A 21418-nucleotide genomic window follows, 5' to 3' on the forward strand; every position below is an offset into this window, starting at 1 on the left:
GGACAAGGCTTCAAGCCTCCTGGGATGTTACATGGAAACAGAACAAACGGGGGCCGAGGCTCCAAAGTTTCAGGAAGGAGGTTTTATCATCTGTGGCCATAGGAACTCAGCCGAGTAGCCTCTTAAAGTCTGAGCCCCCGACAAAAGGTTGACATCAGTTTTTATAGACAGGATGACGTGTTAAAGACAAGGTAAAGGATTGATGGGTTTAGGTTGGGAAGGGCACGAAGCTGGGTTTACAGAAGCAGATGCGCGGTTGGTGGGAGGGGGCTTCACAGGAACTTCTCTATCCTGCCTGCTGACTGTCCTCCAGCGGGGAGATTTTTCAACAGGAAGTGGCCCGAGTAAACAGGGGCCTGCCTGCTGCAACAGGAAGTGGCTTTTAACAACAGGGGCTGCCTGCAACAATATAACAAACCACATTTTTTAAAAAGGAAAAGTTATTGATAAATGCAACAACATACATGAATCTAAAAATAATTATGCTCAAAGAATCAAGCTAACCCCCCAAAAAAGTAGATACAGTTTCATTTATAGAAAAGTCAAGCTCATTGGTAGTGACCAAAAGCAGATCAGAAGTTGCCCGGGGATTGGGGTAGGCAGTGGAACACAGAGAGGTCCTGGTGGCAAGGAGATGTGGGAAAGACAGACTTTTAGGGATGAACAATACTAATTATCTTTATTATGTTGTTGGTTTGGGCATATTGCCAAAAGACAAATCAGAGTTTATTCGGGACACCAAAGTTTTGCTGCAGCAAGTCAGATCACTTGCAAAAATGGAAGCAGCTTCAACCTTCAACAGATGGCAAATGATTTTTATAGCCAAAAAAAATGAAGTTAGCCTGACTTCTATTTTAAGAAGCAGGTTTGTCCCTCTTGTAGCGGCAGGTTTTGTTGCTGTTACTTACAACACAGGGCTAGACAGTGCCAAGAATGAAAGAGAAGAAAGAATGGGATCAGGGGACCTCACTTCTCAGAGAAGCCAGGCAAGTTTGTTTAGCGCTGTACTTCTTTGTATACCCTAGATATGCCTGTGAGAAGCCTTGGTCTATTTTCTAATGTTCTTTTATGTTGCTTATCACTTTTGGCAAGGTCAGCTAGTTCTTGCTAGTCTAAGCAATCTTGCTTTGTTTCTTTTGGCAAAGCATTGCCTAATTGTATTAAAAACATTGTCTTCTTTCAGGTTCAGCAGGACTGTTTATCCTTGGACCTTGGGGCATATTCCCTGGTCTGTACTTTTGCCTTTTAACCCTTTGCAGACTGTTTTTACATCATTTCCCCCTTTTCTGTTTTTTGGTCCGGGTGGCTGTGCCTGTCTTAGTTTGCCCCCTCCTTTGGGCAGTCTTACCCATCACTGACTACCAGTCAAGCGCCAGCAACTGGGAACTTATCAACAGCCAGGGTTTTAAGGAGTATCAGATCATTCGCCTGTCCACTGTGTTCAGTCTCCTGAATTCTTTTTAAAAGTAATCACCGAATTACAACTATCAAATATAGCAGTATTATAGCTATTCCTCCACCAAAAGTGGTAAGTATTGATTTTTTTTTTCCACAAATAAGGCTTTTTATTTGTCACTTTTAAAAGTCCAGATTTTAAACAGATTCTTGGACTGGTGGCTCATATCCATCAATTTGCTCCACTTGAGCACCTGTCTCATCTCCAGTTGCTTTTCCAGAACTACTACCTTCACCATGAAGCTCCATGAGTTTTCCCAATTCAAACTTGGGCTTCTTCAGCATTTTTGCTTTTCTAACAAACACACCATGGAGAGGATAGATAGACTGGCAAGCCTTTTCTATGTCTTTACCAATGCTGTCTGGAATCAGCTTGTTGACCACTTCTTTCAAGTCATTTGTCTGCACCTCTCGGGTCATGATTTCCATCATCTTCTTCCGGATTTGACGGACCTGTTGGTGCTGAGCATAAGAGGTCTTCCGAACCTGATTATTGCGTTTTTTTGTAAAACCATCACAGAACAGACGAAGCAAATAACCATCGGTAGTTTTGACATCAACATGAGCTTCAATCATGGTCTGCCATTTTTTGACCATGGAACACATTTTGTCACGGGTAAAATCCATGCCATGGAAGTTAGTTAGGCAGTTTTTGCCCTGTACATCCTCAGTAATCAGCTTGAATTTTCTAAATGCAACTTCATCATTCTGCAGATCAGCAAGGCTCACTTCAAAAACACGACCCTTAAGGCCATCAGATGCAATTTTGGTTCCTTGAGTCCTTGTAACTAGTGTTTTCCCAATATTTCTTATATTAAACGTTGCTGGTGCTTTCACATCATACCAATCTTTCTTAGAAAATGGATCAACCACTTTCTTCTTGGCTCCTTTCTTGCCACCTTTTGTCGGTAAGTATTGATTTTGATGACCGCCAATGAATGGGATTAAGAGCATGTAATTATGACATTAATGTTTGCTGAAAATCATTTCCTGGACTAACAGCCAATTGACATTGTGACATTTCCAATATATGCTTCTGTAGTTTGGTTATATCTAGAGTGGGATTTGTCTGATGGCCAAGTAAATTTTTTTATTTGGGTCCAATTATCATGGTACTCATTGTATGGCAAAGGAGTTATGCAATAGGAGCTTTCATTCCAATCACATTTCAAACCTCTGAGTAAATTTAAATTATACAACCCATCTCCTATATGTGTAATTGCTGTTTCTGAGTCATTTAATCAAGTATTAATTTGTTCATCTATATGTGCTTGGCTATGCCACTACTCACTAGCATTCTTGTGCCATTTTCTCACATATTGCTGTGTTTTAATACTTTCATGTAAAGCTGTGCCGGCGACAGCAGCTGCAGTTATGATTCCAATAAGTCCAATTACAGCAGCAATAAGCAGACCAATAAGATGTTTGGTGTGTTTAAGGTAGTGATCCAAAAGTTGTCATAACATCTGACTCTCAGGTGATGATTGCCAGAAGTGATGCATCTGTACAGAAAACCATATACCCCATCTCCGGCGAGCAATTAAGACTGATCTGTTTCCCTGCAACAGAGACTCAAATAGACAAGTATATAATGAACAATTATGACAATAAAACGAGGATGAATTGATACCCATTTGGACTTCCTCAACAATAAATATAATGGGATCTCGAACACATGCCTTCACATATCCGCAATGCTCTGGGAGTTCTGTTGTAGTCATATTCCGGAAATATGAAGGGGCCAGACCAAGGAAAACTCTCCACAATGTTCCTTGTGTCCTATTGATTTTTTCATCCCACAGGGCTGGAAGCCAATTCTCATTTACTTTGGGTGAGGAGACATCTTCTGAATCTGTTTCGTTCATCATACACCACTATGGGGGATTGCAGTCCCCAAGGGGGCTACATCCCACAGGTTTCCATAGGAATCACTAAAGGCAATGAACCTTTCTGTTACGACATTTCTGCCGTCCTTCTGTCTCTTCCCTTTCTGCTCTTGGGCAGCTAAAATCAGTTTTCTTTGTATAATAAGAAGGGTACATAAGGGCAGATTGGCGGGTGTCATTCTTCTCAGTGCTTAAAATGGTGTGGTTTATTAACTTCGTGCAAGGAGTTTCTTTCCCTATACATATAGGGCGCTTATCGAATTCAAAAGGGAGTGTTGAATTAAGCATTGTTTTTCCTTTTTCATCTGGTAATAACAGCAGACAGGTGTCTGTGGGGCCAGGGAATTTCTGACTTGCATTAAGAAAAACATAAAAAGAAGGGTCCGCCCAAGTTACTACTCTGAAGAAGGGTGGATTTGTAATATAAGCCCAATAGGTATACCACTGGTATAGTAATTACCATTACTTATTAGTATCAGGATTAGAATTATTGTCATCATTGTATGTTTTTTTTGCATATCTACTACTCTTGCTTGAAGTTCATTAATATTTATAGTTAAATTGTCTTGATGCCCTAATAAATGTCTTTTAATTTTTTCCCATTTATGTTCACTTTCATTATATAAGTATGGTGAAATACAGAAAGACGTAATATTCCAATCACACAACAAGTGCTGTGCATTTTAAGTGATTGAATTTCATCTAACATAATTACAGTTTGTTCTAAATCAGCTATACACAGATTAATTTCTTTATTTATATTAACCTGTTGAGTCCATATTTATTTGCATTTTCATTCCGTTTTTTTTCTGCTACAATTAAATTTCCAGGAAGAATTATATAAGGAGGGTTAACACATGCAGTTACATTAAATAAATTCCAGCAATAATCCTGTCTATCAGCATAGCAGTTATCTTTTTTGCTTAATGCATTATTGCCATGACAAGACAGTTGAATAGACTGAGATGCAGCAACTAATCTCCACAGATCTTATTGAAAATGTCCATCTTTAGTTGTAAGCATATTAGCAACAAACCCTCCCAGTTACTGAGGGTTGGAGCGGGAAAAGAACTGATTTAAATTGTGTGCCAATGTAACACTGTGAATGTGTCGCCACTTCAACTGGTATTATGTTCAGAGGCGAGGGGTTGAGCACACTCAGCCCCTGGGGTCGCTGGTTCTGGGCGGTCAGCAAACACTCCTGCATCCGTGTTACCAACAGCTCAGTCTGCTGCTCTGATTCATGCCTCACACAGCGTTCCGGGACCCAAAATAGTCGCTCTGCACCTTCTGGAAAAAACACAAACATTACCATTTCCCCACATTAAAGCAGGATCAGTTCCTTTCCATTGACCTGTCTGTAAATCATTCCAACATACTAATGTTTCGGGATGTGTGAGCTTTCACGATTTAAAAAATTTGAAGTGTAAAGGGCTAAGGCTGATCTTCACTGAGGGGAGATAAGGTGTTCTCCTGCTTTTTGGTTTTTCAGGCATTGATTTAAGAGAATGATGATCTCATTCAATAATGGCTTGTCCTTGTGGATTATGTGGAATTCCTGTGGTATGAGAGATAGGAAAATTTGTACAAAATTGTTTAAAACCGTGATTTGTACAAGCCGGGCCATTATCTGTGTTGAGTGTTGCTGGTTTATTCATAGTGAGAAATGTAGTGAGGCAATGTGAAATAACATGTTTTGAGCTTTCCCCAGAGTGGCAGGTAGCAAAAATGAAAGCAGAGTAAGTGTCAATAGTGACATATACCCATAGTAAATGACCAGATTTTGTAAAATGAATTACATTCTGTTATGTTTTTAAACGGTAGCCGACTGAAAAATCAGAGGAACCAAGTCCGAGTTTAAAAAAAGTTTATTGTCCCGGGGCGAGGTTCCCGGGTCCAGGTACTTAGGGTGCAGCCGGGGAAATCGCGCCCCCCCGGGGGCAGTGGGGCTAGATATAGGCTAGCTAGTGGGGGTGCCGACGATGCCTACGGGGCCTCCTGTGGTAGGTTAGGAGTTTTGCGCACTTTAGGGCCGGGGACAGTGGGCATAGCTACAGGCCGTGCGCAGTGGGCATAGGTACGGCCTTGTGCAGGGGGCATAGCTACAGGCCATGTGCAGTGGGCATAGCTATGGGCCGTGTGCAGTGGCCATAGCTACGGGCCTTGGCCGGGGGCATAACTATGGGCCGTGTGCATTGGGCATAGGTACGGGCCATGTGCAGTGAGGGTCCTTTGTTTGTCAGGCCAGGTCCGGGTTGGCTGAGTTTGAACAGCTGTATGCCCGGATGTGCACTAGTTTTAGTTCAGGTGGGGGCCTTCCAGCCAGAGGCTACCAGGCCAGGCCTTACACATTCATTTGCTATAATTGCATTGATTGAAAAGGAATGCAGGAATGAGAATTCTTTATAATTGGCTGTGCATTTTTGGTAATTTAAAATTTTTTGCATGCAGTTTTTATGATATTTTCACACAGTAGTGGCCAAATTCCAATTTGCTTACATGACTGGGCCTAGTTAAGTCCTCTGGGAACTGGCTGGGGACCAAGAGGAGCTTCCTGGGACCTGGATAACTTTATTAAAGTACACTCCTTCCCAGAGGACAGCCAGTCCTCCCAGCTAGAGTGCACACAAACTGTGTCTTACCAAGGCCACGCAATAGCAGCACCAGGGTAACAGAACAGCCTCCGCAAATGTATTTTTTCCCTTGCATTCAGCCCTCAGAATCTGATCTGCTCCCAACACAAGCCATGGCTATTTTGGGATAAATTTAGTTTATACATACGTATTTTATATAAACACTGGACAAAGCATTAAAATATTTTGGCTTAAAGGAATTTAGGTATTTACATGATATGAATAGTATTTAGCAGTAATGGATTCATTTATAGCAATATTAATTAGATTATAGATTAAGCCACCTGTTTTAGAGCAAAAAAAGAAACAGTTTTTAGCCAGTATAATGATATCTAGGAGAAAATCAGTATTTTTTATACAGATAAGGACATGATAGAAGTTAACATAAATTATTTTGATAAAACACAGACTCTCTGCTTTTTACACTAATTATTTAGAAAAAGTTTTTTATATCTTTTCATTAGAACAGGCTAAGAGTCCAAGAAAACATCATTTTAGCAGAGAGAAAATTAAACTTTAGTCTTGCATTACTGTGTTATTTGATATTAAAGTTTTTAAAAAATTTTATAGATAGACATTAAATTTTTCTTAATTTTGACCATAATTTCCAATTTTACAAACCCTCAGCAATTTATTATATTAGTTCAGGCTTTGTCCTACATTTTCCTCATTTTGTAACATCTATTCATTTCATCTTAGGATAAAACTATTCTCTATTTCCTATTAATAGAAACATATCTTCTATATTTTTCATACTTAAGTCATTATTTTAAGAAAATATTTTACCACATATAATTACCATCAAAATTAAATTTGTTAGAATAATATTAAATACTTAAAATACTTTAGTTAATGCATATTTGAAACATTAATATATAGTTTTTAACAAGATTTTCATTTTTAAAGTTCTTAAAATATATTTATTTTTCAAATATGAAAGGAGCTAAACTCATGGCCAGCTTCCAAATTGCTGTTTGTCGAGGATCTGACAATTCCTTTTGCCTGAGTTAACAAAAGGAGATGGGGCTGCCATTCCCATCTCTTATCACAAGATTTTATTTGTAGTATTGGTATAAATTTCAGTAGAATAATTATTTAGAGTAAACCAGGGTAACTTTGTAGCGCGAAAACCAGGAACGAGGCCGCAGGCCTCCAGGAACATTCCGCGAAGTTAGAACAGGCTGAGACTAAGGATCCGCAGTTTCAGGAAGCAGGTTTTATTTGCTATGGCCATAGGGCTCAGGCAGTAACCCCTGAAAGTCTGAGCCCCGAACAAAAGGCAACCTTAGCTTTTATAGACTCTTTGACATGTTAAAGACAAGGTACACAACTGGCGGATTTAAGTTGAGAATGGCCCAGAGCTGAACCGTTGAGGGGCCCCCAACCCAGGAATGTCTTCTTTTGCCTACGTGCATCTTCACCAGTTACTGAAGGCTGGGGGAGGGGGTTTCTATACCAGGAAATGTGCCTTATCTCGATTGCCTGCAAGGAGAAGGGGTTTGGGGATTTTTCCACAGAGAGCACAGCTGAACTAGAAAGAGGGAAAGGCCTGCGTGCTACAACTGAACAAAACATTTTAAGTCAGAATTACAATTCTGAATTGTGTACCCCTTAGGGGACAATCCATTCTAATTCCATAAGAACCATTAATGAGTACTGACTTTTATTCAGTGTGGCATTGTTCCCACTGAATATTTTCTGACTTAGGTGTATATGAATTTTTTATATAAAGGCAGCTTATTAGGAATAGGCTCATAAATTAATTTTCTTTATCTTTCTCTGCTAAAGGTATGGTAAAGAGGCAATCTTTTAAATCTATCCTAATAATAGAGCAGTTTTTAGGAATTATAACTGTTGTGTGCAAGCCAGGTTGTAATGACTCCATAGGTTGAATTACAGCATTAACTTTTATCAAATCAGTTAACATTCTCCATTTTCCTGATTTCTGTTTTTATAATAAATACTGAAGAATTCCAAGGACCATGAGATTCTTCTGTATGTCCTGTTTTAAACTGTTCTTGAACTGAGTTAGAGCCTCTAACTTCTCTTTAGATAAGGGCCACTGCTCAACCCACATAGAGGCTCATTTGTTTTCCAAGTTAAAGGTATGGGTTAGGGTATTAGGTCAGCAGTGGGCCCAATTATATATTTGGATAGCTGAGAAAAAGTAAAAGTACATACTGGAGTATGTTTAAGATTAAGAGTCTCATATCTGCTTTTTAATTGTTCTCCTACTTTTGCCCAAGTTTGAGGATTAACTGTATTTTCTTCTGGAAACTATGGGGAACAATCCTGTATATGACAAAGAAAAGTTTCTAATTGAGACTGAGGAAATTTTCTGCCTCCAGTGGTTATAGAGGTTCCTTCCTGCTGAAACTGAATACCCCATGTTTTACACCTAGCTTAAAATATCTCCAATTCACTCCTTACCTTTTTGTTGTTCCTATTATTAGCTCTCTGTAGTATTTGTAGTGGACGTTCCTGGAGCGTCTCCTCACTTTATGCTTTAAGAGTTCCCCTATCGGATCCCTGTTTGGGCACCAATTGCTGAGTCCAGCTCAAGCAACTGTTCAAACAGGGTCAGAAGGGGCAGTGGGAGATTGAGAAAAAACACAACACTGAGTTTAAGAGAAAGTGGGGGCTAGGTGGTTCATTGCCTGACTGAACACGATGACCAAATAGAAACAGAAATATCTTCCCCATTTTGGTATGCTCACCACAAAGCCTTCATAACCAATTTCCATTGCTTAAGATTTAAAACATTGCGGCCTTGAGGCTGTAACCAATAGCAATGCTTCTGTACCAAAGAAAAGAGCTCTAGTGACTCTGAAGTCTTCATTGAGACCCTGTAGTTTTCAACAATGTCTTTAAGACCTGTGAGAACTCTTCTAACCAAGACAATTGATTACCCATTACCCTTTTATCTTCTAGAGATTTTCCATGTTTCTATAGCACTGGAACAAAGGAAACTAGTCGAGCCCCATCTTGGGCGCCATATGTTGCTGTTACTTGAAAGAGAAAAGAGACTGGGATCAGGGGACCTCACTTCTCAGGGAAGCACAGGCAAGTTTATTTAGAGCTGTACTTCTTTGTATACCCTAGATATGCCTGTGAGAAGCCTTGGTCTATTTTCTAATGTTCCTTTATGTTGCTTATCACTTTTGGCAAGGTCAGCTGTTCTTGCTAGTCTAAGCAATCTTGCTTTGTTTCTTTTAGCAAAGCATTGTCTAATTGTATTAAAAATATTGTCTTCTTTCAGGTTCAGCAGGACTGTTTATCCTTGGACCTTGAGGCATACTCCCTGGTATTTACTTTTGCCTTTTAACCCTTTGCAGGCTGTTTTTCCATCAAGATTTAGGGCATGTGAGCTTTATTTTGTATTGTGTTAAATATAGCCATGAAGGGGCTTGATTGCCTAACTGTGTCAGCTCCCTTGGGGAGATTTCAAATTTCAAAATATATCAAGAGGAAACTCAAGAGTGAGTTCAACTTAGGTTGTATTGTATGATGTATGAATAGAATTGTTTAAAAATGAACAGAAAGAGTGGGTACAAAGGTAGTTCAGTGATAAAATTCTCACCTCCAATGCAGGAGACCCAGGTTCAATTCCTAGCCCATTGTTCTAGTTTGCTAGCTGCCAGAATGCAACACACCAGAGACGGATTGGCTTTTAATAAAAGGGGATTTATTTTGTTGGTTCTTCAGAGGAAAGGCAGCTAACTTTCCATTGAGGTTCTTTCTTACGTGGAAGGCACAAGATGGTCTCTGCTGGTCTTCTCTCCAGGCCCTTGGGTTCCAACAGCTTTCCCCGGGGTGACTTCTTTTTGCATCTCCAAAGGCCTGGGCTGAGCTGCAAGTGCTGAAATGAGGAATGCGGAACTGCTTCGGCTGTGCTACATTGAGCTCTCTCATTTAAGCACCAGCCAATTAAGTCAAACATCACTCATTGCAGCAGACATGCCTCCTAGCTGACTGCAGATGTAATTGGCAACAGATGAGGTTCACCATTGGCTTATGTCTGCAGCAGCAAGATTAGGTATGCTCACCTGGCCAAGTTGACAACTGAATCTAACTAACACACCCGTGCACTTTCAAAAAAAAAAAAAAAAAATCAACAAAGAGTGCTGCAATAATGGGGCAGTCACATGGGAAAAGAATGAAATGTGACCCACACACACACAGCATACAAAAAAAAAAAAAACAGAAACAAATGCTAGAGAAAATGTGGAGAAAGAGATGTACTATCCACTGTCAGTAGGGAGATGAAAGGTGCAGTGTGGTGGCTCCACAGGAGGCTAGAGGTGGGGTTGCCATAGGATCCTGAACCACACTGCTCAGTACGTACCTGTAGGAACTGAGAGTGGGGACATGAAAGGGCAGTTGCGCACTGGTGTTTATGGTGGCAGTGTTCACGATTCACAGTGGAGGGAGGTGGCCTAAGGGTACAATGACTCGGGAATGGAAGGGGGAACTGTGCTGTGTACACACAATGGACTACTGAGCAGCTGCAGGAAGGAATGAAGTTGTGAGGCATGCAACTGATGAATGAACTTTATGGACTATATGCTGAATAAAATATCAGGAACAAAAAAGACAAACTATTTTCATGCCTCATATGGACTAACTATAATATAAAAACTCAGTGAACTTCTGGGTCAAGATGGCGGCTTAACGTGAGCATTTTAGTTCCTCCTCCAGAACAACTACTAAATAACCAGAAACAGTACAGAACAGCTCCCGGAGCCACGATAGTGACCAGACACACAGCGTACCCCAGTCTGGACCAGCTGGACCAGCTGTGAGCACCCCCCAGAACCGTGAGTTCCCAAAGCTGCAGCGACCAGCGCCCCTCCCCCACAGGCCCCTTCCCAGAGGGGAAAGGAAAGGACTTTACCAGCAGCAGAGACTGGGCACAATCAAATGCCAAATTGTAGAACTAATTAACAAATTCTGACTACTAAAAATAGGCCCCCAGCTTAGGTGAACCTGATCAAAGCGGAGGTTGCTCATTTTTGCCCTGGTGCCAAGGGGGAAGGACTGACAGAAAAAGGGGGGGAAAAAAGAAGGAAACAGAGCTTTTTGTGGCTGTGTATCTACAAAGGCTTGACTGCCTCTGGATACAGCAGCAGAACTTTTCAGGCTGCAACTGCCCCAGGCATAGGCAGAAGTGAGCTCTTTTGGGGGCTTATCTGAAGTTTGTGCCTTCCCCAGGGGAGGGGTGAAGCCCCACCCAGGTGGAATCCCTCCATCAAGGAATTCAGACACCAGGCCTTGGTAATTTGAAGCCATTAAAACCAGCCTACAACCTCTCCTCTGTCTGCACCATACCCCCAGCAGGGAGAGTCTGCCAAAGTTAAAGGTACCGCATCATCTTATGCTGGTGGGACCTGCAGTCAAACGAGTGCCACATACTGGGCAGGATAAGAAAATCAGAGTCCAGAGACTTCACAGGAAAGTCTTTCAATCTGCTGGGTCTCACCCTCAGGGAAAACCAACGCAGGTGACTCTTTCCTCCTGATAGGAGGCCAGTTTGGTCTGGGAAAATCTGGCTGGGGTATATAATATCTAAGTAGACCCTCCTAAGTGTGTGTGGGGGGCGGGGGGGGGGGGCACCACACAAGCAGGGCAAGAAAAATTCTCCTCTGTTAAACAAAACTTAAGCTAAAGATCCAGATAAAGCCGAACGGAATGTCAAAGAACAGATAGACAACAAATTCATCCAGCAAGAAAACCCTAGATAAAAGAAGTGAAAGCAATCTCCAGAATAAACTAATTAAGGTAATTAAATGCCTAGATGCCAGCAAAAAATAACAACTCACACTAGGAAAATTGAAGATATGGCCCAGTCAAAGGAGCAAACCAACAATTCAAATGACATACAGGAGCTGAAACAATTAATTCAGAATGTACGAACAGACATGGAAAACCTCATCAAAAACCAGATCAATGAATTGAGGGAGGATATAAAGAAGGCAAGGAAAGAACAAAAAGAAGAAACTGAAAGTCTGAAAAAACAAATCACAGAACTTATGGGTATGAAAGACACAGTAGAAGAGATGAAAAAAACAATGAAAACCTACAATGGTATATTTCGAGAGACAGAACATAGGATTTCAAAACTGGAGGACGGAACATCTGAAATCCGGCAAGAAAAAGAAAATATAGGGGAAAAATGGAAAAATATGAGCAGGGACTCAGGGAATTGAAAGACAATATGAAGCGCATGCATATACGTGTTGTGGGTGTCCCAGAAGGAGAAGAGAAGGGAAAAGGAGGAGAAAAACTAATGGAGGAAATTATCACTGAAAATTTCCCAACTCTTACAAAAGACTTAAAATTACAGATTCAAGAAGTGCAGCGTACCCCAAAGAGAATAGATCCAAATAGACATACTCCAAGACATTTAATAATCAGAATGTCAGAGGTCAAAGAGAAAGAGAGGATCTTGAAAGCAGCAAGAGAAAAGTAATCCATCACATACAAGGGAAGCCCAATAAGACTATGCACAGATCTCTCAGCAGAAACCATGGAGGTGAGAAGACAGTGGGATAATATATTTAAATTATTAAAAGAGAAAAACTGCCAACCAAGAATTCTATACCCAGCAAAATTGTCCTTCAGAAATGAGGGAGAAATTAAAACATTTTCAGACAAAAAATCACTGAGAGAATTTGTGACCAAGAGACCAGGTCTGCAAGAAATACTAAAGGGAACACTAGAGACAGATAAAAAGACAGAAGAGAGAGGTGTGGAGAAGAGTGTAGAAAGGAAGACTATGAGTAAAGGTAAAAAAGAAGGAAAATTAGATATGACATATAAAATCCAGAAGGCAAAATAGTAGAAGAAAGTACTACCCATGCAGTAATAACACTGAATGTTAATGGATTAAACTCTCCAATCAAAAGACATAGTCTGGCAGAATGGATTAAAAAACAGGACCCATCTATATGCTGTCTCTACTCAAAGGACACGAGGCCAAGGACACAAATGAACATTTACGCACCAATGTTTATAACAGCATTATTAACAATTACCAAGAGATGGAAACAGCCAAAATGTCCATCAACAGAGAGTTGGCTAAACAAACTGTGACATTTACATAAGGTGGAATATTATGCAGCTGTAAGACAGAATAAAGTTATGAAGTATGTAACAACATGAATGGACCTTAAGGACATTATGCTGAGTGTGATTAGCCAGAAACAAAAGGACAAATACTGTATGGTCTCACTGATATGAACTGACATTAGTGAATAAACTTGGAATATTTCCTTGGTAACAGAGACCATCAGGACATAGAAATAAGGTAAGATATTGGGTAATTAAAGCTGAAGGGATACAGATTGTGCAACAGGACTGAATATAAAAACTCAGAAATGGACAGCACAATATTACCTAACTGTAATACAATTATGTTAAAACACTGAATGAAGCTGCATATGAGAATGATAGAGGGAGGAGGGCTGGGGCTTAAATGAAATAAAAAAAAAAACTCAGTGAACTGAAATCAAGAACATGGGATATCAGGTTGGGGTCTATTGTAAAGGGTCCTTGATTGTAAGCTCTTACAGCATTCACATCTATTCTGGAGTTGTAACTGTTATTTCTAAATTCTGAGGTAATGAACTGTTTATTTGTGTCCTGGTCATTCCCAGAAACTTTGGGTATTTAACCTGAGAGTTAAACCTCTGAAGCTATGAAGGTCAGCAGCACCCCATATGGGAACTGTTTAAAAAGTTAAAAGAGGGATCAGACTTGAATAGTGATAGGACTAAGGTAAATCAGAATACAGGGTGAAGGATGATATTGTCCATATTTTAAAACTTCAACTTCTGTGTGAAACCAAAGGAGACATGTTTATTTGGTGCAAAAATTTATACTTTGGGTAGTGCATATCCCAATTTAACTTGTATGGTCATTTTAGTTGAACACCATAAGTACATGGAATCTTGAATGGGGCATGAGATCTTGTTTGTTTGCCCAGGTTAGTGTGATTCCCCAATATATCCCAGAGTAATTGGGCAGTGAAATAAAGAAGTATTTGCAAAGTCCCCTTGGGGGACTGGAAGGTAAGGATATTCAGTTTCCCCATTTGGAGAATTTCTGATATTCTCATAAGCAGTGGGGAAAATCAATTCAACAGGCTGAGCCCTTGACCTTCAGGTTTGCCCCTATGAAATTTATTCCTGCAAAGGATAGGCTAAGCCTACTTATAATTATGCCTAAGAGTCACCTCCAGAGAACTTCTTTGGTTATTCAGATGTGGCTTCTCTCTCTAAGCCAATATGGCAGGTGAATTCATTGCCCTCCCTCCTACGTGGGACTGACTCCAAGGGGTGTAAATCCCTGGCAACCTGGGACAGAAATCCTGGATGAGCCAGGACCTGGCATCAAGAGATTGAGAAAGACTTCTTGACCAAAAGGCAGAAGAGAGAAATGAGACAAAAGAGAATTTCAGTGGCTGAGAGATATCAAACAGAAGCGAGAGGTTATCCTGGAGGTTGTTCTTATAGACTGTATAGATATCCTTTTTTAGGTTATGTGTATTGGAGTGGCTGGAGAGTAGTACCTGAAAGTGTTGAGCTGTGTTCCAGTAGCTTTGATTCTTGAAGGCAATTGTTTAAAATTACAACTTTTACAGTGTGACTGTGTGATGGTGAAAACCTTGTGTCTGATGCTCCTTTTTTCCAGGGTATGGACAGATGAGTAAAAAAATATGGTTAAAAACAAATAAATAAATAATATGGGGGAAAAGGGGTAAAATAAATTAGATAGATGGAAATACTAATGGTCGACGAGAGGGAGGGATAAGGGGCATGGTATATATGAGTTTTTTCTTATTTCTTTTCATATCTTTTTCCAGAGTGATGCAAATGTTAAAAAAAAAAAAAAGTGATCATGGTGATGAATACACAACTATGTGATGACATTGTGAGCCACTGATTGTGCACCTTGTAGTCTGTATATGTGTGAAGATTTCTCAATTAAAATATTAACAAAAGAAAGAGTTCAAAGAAGATGTAGGGCATGTTTGTTTGTTTTGTTTTGTTTTGTCTTGTTTTTTGGCTCTGAGGAATCCCCAGGACTTTCACTATATAATTTTATCAATTCCTCCCCTTTTGGCTATTCCCTCCATTATGAAGTCTTGACCAAAGATGTTGTCTTGTTCATCACTAAAAGATCTCTAATGTCTCATCACCAAGCTCATGGGTTAGCTGGAGACAAGATTTTCAGCCTACCATTCACCTTGGTTCTGTAGCCTCAGTTGTACCACGTGTTGAGTTTGTAACCAAGAAGTTAGAAATTAACAAATGATTATGATTTAAAATTATTATATAGATATTTCTTTTCACTTTCTAAATGTATTACAATAGTCAGAAGAAAATATCTGAAATTGTCAAACTGTACTCTAATTGTCTTGATCTTTGATGACTGTTTAGCCTTTACCATGTGCCCTTGTGGGTGTAAAACCTTGTGACTGACCTCACTTGTACTCATTTTATCCAGTTACATGACTTTAGAGTCTGTGAGCACTAAAGACAGCCCCTAATGTTTATTAATAAGGGTCTTGGGTCAGCCCAGAACTAACCCACCCCAAGTCCAAAGTTATCATAACCAAAGCTGAATTTCACCAAAATGGCCCTCTTTGTGCTCAGTAGCTTAGACTTTAACCTGTAAGTCACTTATACCTCACTATAAAACTAAAAATCATATCACACCTATCATAGTAAGGCTGCCATTTCCTTACATATATTCCATGACTAAGCATGTCATCAAACTAAACATGCTCAATAATTAGATCATCTCTAAACGTATCCTAAAATCTGCCCATGTTCTAATACTACATAACTATCAGAATTACTGTAGTTTGGGGAGACAGATGTTTGGGGGCCTATAGACCTTCTGATCTCCTGCTTCATGCCTAGCAATAAACGGGTTTTCTCTCTGAAACCCTGGTGTCTCAGGAATTGGTCATTTGAGGGCATCAGGCAGAGAACTCACTACCTTTATCACATTAGTGGCTGCAGAGTAGCATTTAAGAGTAGAGTGCTCAGACAACCAGTGAGGGATATTATGAATATGATTAAGAGGCTAGCAAGTGTCCCTATTAGGACATCTCTGGGCCAAGGTCCCCATGACCCTAAAAACCAACTACAAAGAGACTCAGACCAGCCAGATTCAGGAGGTGTGTGTTTTGACTTGACTGTTCCTTTGGCATGGGCTTCACTGCCATCATCCCAGGTAAACTTGCTCCTGACTATCATGGACAAATACACAGCGGTGAGGCCTCCTTGGGCAGCCAGGGCATGGTCTGATGCTAATCACGTCTGTAAAGCAACCTTGTGTATGAAGCTCTGATACTTCATTAGTTAGTGCACTAATCGCCTCCCTAAGTGGGTCCTAGATCTCTCTAACTCTAAAGCTACCTCTTCTAATACCAACTATTATCTTATAGCTTATCTTCCAACATAGGAGAGTGTTGCCCTTGTGTTCAGTGGAGCAATGCAAAGAATATAATACAGCATAATTTTAGCCTGAGTTAGTTGTTTTATCCATGATCCATTTAGAGCTGTCTCTCATATGGCAATAGGCTCTCCATAAGTTTCTATAGTATAGGAAGAGGTCATAAAAGCCCTCATGTTTCTAATTGTCCCTTTTGGAAGCTTATCACAAGTAGACATTTGGGGAATAGCATGAGCTATATAACAGGAACTGAACCAATTAATGGGAAGAACTTTCTATGTCTTGTGTCCACATAATGTTCTTGAAGAGTATAATAAATACATCCCATAATTAGGAATGAGACAGTGGTGTGCAGAGTTAATTGGGTTTAAACTCTAAAAGGAGAGCCTTAGCCATCATCTTCTCCATGTTATATGTGCCTTTGTCCCATTTAGCCAACAATTTCCTTTGCCTGACCTTTCAACTCACCAGAAATTTGTGCCTTGAGTAGAATAGTTATTATGATATTAAAACCCTGGGGTTCTTGGAGGAAAATGGTGTCTTGAGAGGGAGAAATCCTGTGGGTATCTATCACAAGTGGTGGATTCTCCCTGAATGCACTCAAATGACCAATCCCTGAGACCCTGGGTTTAAAGAGAGAAAGTGTTTACTGCTAAGCATGACGCGGGAGATGAGACAGCCCATCAGCCTAGAAGTCTGCCTCCCTGAACTGCAGGAATTCTCATCGTTTTATAGGATCAAAAGCTGTGCAGGATTAGGATTACAAGGGCGATGACTCAAGATGACGAGGTTAGAGGTGATGTAATTATTGAGCATGTGCAGATGGATGACAAGCTTAGTCACAGAATAGATTAAGAAATGGAAGCCGTAATATGATGATGGGCCTGGTTTTCAGTATTATAATGTGGTGTAGGTCACTCACAGGTTAAAGTTTAAGGTCCTGTGCATGTCAGGCGGGCCAGTGTTAGTTAGATCCAGTCTGCCTAGCAAGATAATTTTGGATTTGGAGTGGGTTAGTGCTGGGTTGACTTCATTAATAAGCATTAAGGGTCTTTACTGATCATAAGACTCTAAACTTGAAAAATAAGATAAAAGGGTACAAGTGAGGGTCATTCACAAGGTTTTTACAGACACGAGATAAAGGCCATAGAGTTATACAATCATTATTAGAGATCAAAGCAGCTGGATTACAGTTAAGAAATTTCAGGAATTCTCCTCTATAATACTAGAAAGTAAAATGAAATATCTATATAATGACTCAGTAATCATAATTATTTCTTAAATCCTAACTTCTTGGTTACACCGTCTCATGAATGTAAAAGAACCTTGGCATACAGAAACTGAACATATACTAGGCCCTGTGTGGTGGTCGTTTGATATATGGTGTCCTTCTAGCACCATAATTCTGATCATTTTGTAGTATCAATAAATTGATACATAACAATAATTGATACTATAAAACAATCAGAATTTCTACAGCTTGGGGAGACAGACTTCTAGACTGATAGGCTGTCTCATCTCCCACTTCATGCTTAGCAGTACATGCTTTCTCTCTGTGAAAGCCCAGGGTCTCAGGGATTGGTCATTTGAGGGCATTCAGCAGAGAACCTTCCAGTGAAGCTTTTGGTTGATGGAGAAGACCTTGCAGTTTCTTTATTACAGCTCCAGTAAACTGGAGACTTAATGGTGTGAGAGAGTGGTATAATTTACCAGAACTATGGCTGACTAGACTCGGGTTGTAGTGAGCACACTGTAATCCCAGTTTCAAGAACTCTTAAGGCACAGCTCAGAGTCATCCCAAAGAGGAAATTGACATGAAGAGATCAGAAATGGACGGCATCTAATGTAGACAACTTCTGCCTGAGATGTCGGAACTAGTAAATGATGCCCAAGCTTACAAATCAAGGCACATCTGAATTTCCTTATCTTATTCTCTGTCAGTTCATTTTCTCCATCTTTCTAAACGTTATATTATTCATTCTATATTTTATGATGCCAATCTCCATTCTCAATAATACCATACTTTCACCACGGTTTTCTTTTATCTCCTCTTTACCCTTTTCTGCCCTGTCTATTCCAACCTTGAACATAATCCCTTTATCCTTCTAGCACACCATATATCAAACAAAACAAATCAGAGTTCCTGCTAGGTGTCTGTCTGTTCCCTGCTTAGCCCCAACACAGGTATTTCTTTAATACCATTCCCTTATCCTTGTCAGCTTGGCCCTGACAGGAAATGTCAGATGTATCCATTTGAGATAGTAGCAGGAATTCCCCAGGTGGAGAAAAGAAAGTCTAATAGATTTTTATTTTTATTTTATTATTTTTTTTGTTTTGCATGGGTAGGCACTGGGAATCGAACCCAGGCAGGCAAGAACTCTGCCACTGAGCTACCATTGCCTGCCCCCAACAGAGGTTTCTTTTTTTTTCCATGTCTGAAAACTTTGCAGTTTATTTTCACACATTTTAAACAGTTACAAGAAATCATTTTCCCATCCTACTTAATATTTACAGATTTCTTTGGTGGGGGAAAAAAATGTCAAAACCTAAGCAAGCCCAAGTAACTTGTCTACGTCTGTATCTACCCTGGTCCCACTGTATTTAGGGAAATAGGACTTATTACCCTTTCCTCATCTTGCTCTTTCAGCAGATGAGCCAGGGTGCTGAGATGGCAGCTCAACTACAAAAAAGTTATGCGTTTACTTTGATTTTTTCTGCCCATCCAATCATAAAGGAAGTTGCCACTGAGCGTGCCACAGAGTTGGTTCTCAAACTGTGGAATGAATTAGTCTGAATGAGATAAATAAAGGATTAACGAGCAGTGGTTAAAGGAAATAAGAAAAACCTTTCGTGAATGGGGCACTATTTCTGAATTACTGACAATGAGCAGCAGAGTTCTCTAAAAACTTTCTGTAACCATTTATTTACATACATTTTAAAGTTAAAAGCCATTTTAAAATTTAAACAGTCAATCTAAGAAAAATATGAAGTAAACTGTTTATGGCACTAAACCCAACTGTTTAATGAAACCAGGTAGTTTAAAAAGCTAATCAGGGAGTTTAATTTCCTTTTGGTTACAGGGCTCCAGTTAAAGTATTTTAAATTTGGTGTTATTTCCATTTTATTCTATTGATGCACTGTCCTGTGAGTCAGAAAAGTGACTTTAGCAACTCTATGAAAACCAGCAATGTCTTGTGTTTCTTAATAAAGAGGGAGGCTGTTACCTGATAAATCAAGTCAGTTTTTCACAAGGAACTGGCTTCTGCCCAGCTTCCCTCTGTCCCTGAGGTAAGCAAATAGCTGTCTCCATCTCCTCCAAGTGACCTTTATACCATGCATCTCTTCAGGAGTGTCGTCAACCAGAGCAGGTCCAGGCCTTCACTCTTGGGAGGACTAGAGTGAAGGGAGCAGCTTGGAAGGCTGTTTTTCCTCTGATCTGGGTGAATGGGTTTTTTCACAGAAGATGACTCTGGGGTCTGGATGTCAGGTGGAATGAACACATAACCTGGACTTTGAACCGATGCATTGACAGTTACCCACTGCTTTGGGGGCTGAGCATTGGGACTAAGGACCTTCCAGAAATGCCCTTCTCCACTTGGCTGGGGCCCTTGGACCTCCAGTGTCACTGAACCGGAAGAAGACTGCGGACTCTCAAAGATTAGTCATGGAAACTTGGAGGTGGTGGATTTTGGACATGAATGGATTGCCTGGTCTCAGTGATGACACTTCTGATTGACTGGGTACCAGCTTTCTGCTGTCCTGTCAAACTCAGACATATCCAGGAAGTGATGGTGCTGTGGTCAGTAGGCTGGCCGGGCACCGGTCTGGTACAAGTGATGGGCCTGTGGGGATCCAGGGGTTTGGGGCCCTCCATGCTTGCTGCTGGGATAGTGGCTGAGCTTTCTGGGCGGCATCAAAAGGAGAGCAGAGCAGCCGACGACAGGATGCTGGTTGCAATGGGGAGGGGTGGGGGTGATAGGCTCCAAGTCCCACCCAGGCCTGCAGAGAAGAAACAAAAGCTGCCCTGCTGCTCCCGGCCACTGACGCGCTGGAGCCTGGAACACGGAGACCAGGGCTGGTCCCTGATACAGTTTTAACTACTGGGAGGGCAGTAGCCTTGTGACAGGGACAAGCCTTCATCCATCCAGAAATTAGACATGATAACAAGATGTGAGACCATAAACCAGAGAAGCCATAAATTCCTAGTTCTGTAAGTGCCTCATAAAATGAACATGTACATCCCTGAGCATGATGGCTGCCTCGTACTAAATTACTCCTGTTACATAACAGTAACTTCAAAAAAAACATATTCATGATCCTGCAAACCCTGGCGTGGTTCTGCCCTTCCTTGCTGCCCCCATAACTCTCTGCCACCTGCTGGGTGGTACACAGCAGGGCTCTCAACATCCTGCAGCTGCCCCGGAGCAGCTGCCCGCTTTCCTTATTTTCAATAAGAAAAGTAACCGAAGAGATCTTGCAGGGAAGAGCTGAGAGGGCCTGTATGTGTAACCTGCTGCTTTAGTTTGCTAAAGCTGCTGAAATTCAATATATCAGAAATGTATTGACTTTTTCAATGGGAATTTATTAGGTTACAAATTTATATAGTTCTAAGGCCATGAAAATGTCCAAATTAAGGCATCAAGAAGACGTTACCTTCTGTGGGGAAAGGCTGCTGGCATCTGGGGTTCCTTAGTCATACGGGAAGGCACGTGGTGACGTCTGCTGGTCATTTTCTCCTAAGTTCTGGTTTCAGTGGCTTTCTCTCCCATTTCTTGTGGGACTTGGGCATTTCTTCCTGGGCATTTCTCCCTAAGCTGTCTGGGCTTTCGCTGTCTTTCATCCTCTTCACGAAGGACCCCTGTAAAGGATTAAAACCCATATTGAATGGGCTGGACCACATCTCAATTGAAATAGCCCAACAAAAAGGTTCCACCCACAATAGGTCTAGCCCTACAGGAATGGATTTAAAAAACATAGTCT

General features: G+C 40.7%; 2 pseudogenes; both read right to left on the bottom strand.

The window, feature by feature from the left end:
• Positions 1–1577: 1577 nt before the first annotated feature.
• On the bottom strand, positions 1578–2409 carry LOC143665794 (small ribosomal subunit protein eS1 pseudogene; annotated as a pseudogene).
• A 17014-nt stretch (positions 2410–19423) lies between these two features.
• Positions 19424–20554, bottom strand: LOC143665736 (RAD9, HUS1, RAD1-interacting nuclear orphan protein 1 pseudogene; annotated as a pseudogene).
• Positions 20555–21418: the final 864 nt, after the last annotated feature.

Source organism: Tamandua tetradactyla, chromosome 21 (genome assembly GCF_023851605.1).
Source record: "Tamandua tetradactyla isolate mTamTet1 chromosome 21, mTamTet1.pri, whole genome shotgun sequence".
Classification (NCBI taxonomy): domain Eukaryota; kingdom Metazoa; phylum Chordata; class Mammalia; order Pilosa; family Myrmecophagidae; genus Tamandua; species Tamandua tetradactyla.